This window comes from Oryx dammah, unplaced genomic scaffold (genome assembly GCF_014754425.2).
Source record: "Oryx dammah isolate SB20612 unplaced genomic scaffold, SCBI_Odam_1.1 HiC_scaffold_19, whole genome shotgun sequence".
Taxonomy (NCBI): Eukaryota; Metazoa; Chordata; class Mammalia; order Artiodactyla; family Bovidae; genus Oryx; species Oryx dammah.
Genome location: NW_024070203.1, coordinates 42858475 through 42861116, shown reverse-complemented (window position 1 = coordinate 42861116; position 2642 = coordinate 42858475). Strand labels below are relative to the sequence as shown.

At 36.5% G+C, this 2642-nt stretch overlaps 1 non-coding gene across 1 annotated transcript; it reads left to right on the top strand.

Annotated features, from left to right (window-relative positions):
• The first annotated feature begins 1327 nt into the window (after window positions 1-1327).
• On the top strand, window positions 1328-1400 carry TRNAR-CCU. Its single transcript has one exon. It is a non-coding gene; the product is annotated as a tRNA-Arg (tRNA).
• The last annotated feature ends 1242 nt before the right edge of the window (window positions 1401-2642 follow it).

The following is a 2642-nucleotide window of genomic DNA, read 5'->3' as shown; positions in this document are numbered from 1 at the left end:
AGTCACAAAACTTTTGGTTTCCCAGTGCATAGATCAGTTATATTTATACTCTACTGTCATTATATTAAGTGTGTAATAGCATTATAGCTTTAAAAAGTATACATGCGCTGCACCTACTCAGTCACGCCTGACTCTTTGCAACCCCATGGACTGTAGCCCACCAGGTTACTCTGTCCATAGGGATTCTCCAGGCAAGAATACTGGAGTGGATTGCCATTTACTTCTCCAGGGGATCTACCCAACCCAGGGATTGAACCCAGGACTCCCACATTGCAGGTAGATTCCTTTTACCATCTGAACCACCAGGGAAACCCAAGAACACTATAGCGGGTAGCCTATCCCTTCTCCAGGGGATCATCCCCCCAGGAATCAAACCGGGGTCTCCTCCATTGCAGGTGGATTCTTTACCAGCTGAGTTAACAGTGAAGCCCCAAATGTACATACTTTAACTTAAAAATACTTTATTGCTAAAAAAATGGTAATAATCATCTGAACTTTCAACAATCTTTTTGCAACAGGAGCATCAACGATCACTAATCACAAATCACCATAGCAAGAAAAAGTTTGGAACACCTCAAGAATTGCCAAGATGTGAAGTGAACAAATGCTGTTGGAAAAATGGTAGCCAGAGATGCCTGACACAGGGTTGCCACAAACCTTCAAGCTGTAAAAACTGCAGTAACTGCAAAGCATGAGAATGTAAAGCATAATAAAATGAGGTATGCCTGCAGTTTGCCAGAACTGCTAATTGATAGCAGGGAAGATGGAAATTTCCTTGTCAAGCTTCAGCATAAACCTTTCCAGAACTGGTTGATGAGATAAAAAAGAAAATGAGTATTTTAATAGAAAGAGGCAACAATAAAACATTTCTTCTATTTAAATCCAAATATTCTCTTGAAATATCTTTTCCAGCTGGGAAAGCTATTCAAATGTAGTATTAGAATAATCTAACCTTAACACCACATCTGCAAATCTCTATATCATAAAATATTAAGCCAAGATTTTAAAAGAGTAATAATGTATTGATAACAAAGTATCAAGTAAAAGCAAAAGGCTCTTGTATGGAACAACATACCATGAAATTATTTTAGATATATTGATTATTTTACTTTTTTAATTTTGGGTTTATATTGTGTACAATCTGTTACCATGGGTCACAAATACATAATTCATGTGTGTGCAGAAACATTCTTAAGGATGGGTGCACAATTCAAAAAGCAAGATATTAGTTACCTTTCACCATCCCTGTTCCTTGGTTTGGTGTCATCTAAGAATTTAATGACTTTTGTTCTCTTCTTTCTTCACTCAATAACTACTTGTTGGGACTTCCCTGGTGGTCTAGTGGCTAAGATTCCGCACTCCTAATGCAAGGGGCCCAGGTTCGATTCCTGGTCAGGGAACTAGATCCCACAACCAAGAGTTTGCATGCCACAACTAAAGATTCAGAAGACTGAGGATCCCTCATGCTGCAACTATAACCCTGGGGTAGCCAAGAAAATAAATATTTTTAAAAAACAACAAAACTATTTGTTGAGTGCCTAGTGTGTGCCAGGTATTGTGCTAGATACAGAGAGGCAGAAATTAAAAATGTAATCCTCACCCACATCAGTAGTTTAAATCCTTTATGAAATATATAAAAATATAAAAGGACTAAACTCCAAACTATCACCTGCTTCTCCATTCCTTCCCTGACCTCCAAATCAGGACTTTTACCTAGGGAATGATTCTCCATGGGTTGAGAATTTAATTTGAAACTGGCCATTTGAACACCTACTTAGTTTTTATGTGTTTAAATAAACTATTTATGACTCATTTTCTCTTCTTAATATCTGCAAGGTGCTTTTAATGCAATCTTATGTAAATGTAAACATTACTAATTCAACAAACACTTCCTCTGCAAAGCACTGTGTTAAGACAGGGGGAAGTTACCAGGTACAAAGACAAAGATATACTGTACTTGCAGGGAGGATTTTATATCCTTGATAAAACAAAAGAAAAAATGAGAAAAACACCTTAATTTTTTCTTATGCAGTGTAGATTGCCTTCACTATTGAACATATTCCTCAGTATACTGCATTTTAAATTATTTTACCACTTTTGCCTTGTATTGTTTCTTCAAGCCTAATACCATGTGTTTGGAAGTTTCACAGGCATATTGTTTGGCTTCAACCCCGTCTTTCAAATTTCATCTCGTTACTTGTAATTTTAACCCATGATTGGGGTAAATTATTTTTAATTGCTACTTATCTTCACTGGAGAACAATCATGAAAAACAAGTAGAGGAAAATACTTCTGGAAACTAAGAGCATAGAATGATCCTATCTACTTAAAATGGTATCCTGTACCATTTCCCTACATAGCAAGAAAATGTGGTGATTTGAGGGATTCAGGGCAAGAAACTGCATCATGTGATTTCCTGAGGTCTTGTTTACTTTTAAACTCTGCAAATAAGCAAAATCCTAAAGCTCACAACCTTTGGAGGAATTTATACCCATTTGTCTTTTTAAAAAGGAAGCCCTATTAACAATTCAGAAACTTTGTCATGATATGAATAGCCAGATTTCTTACAAAAGTCTGTGATAATATAAAATTCCATTTAGAAACCTGTTAGCAGCACATAGGGGCTTCCCAGGAGACACAAT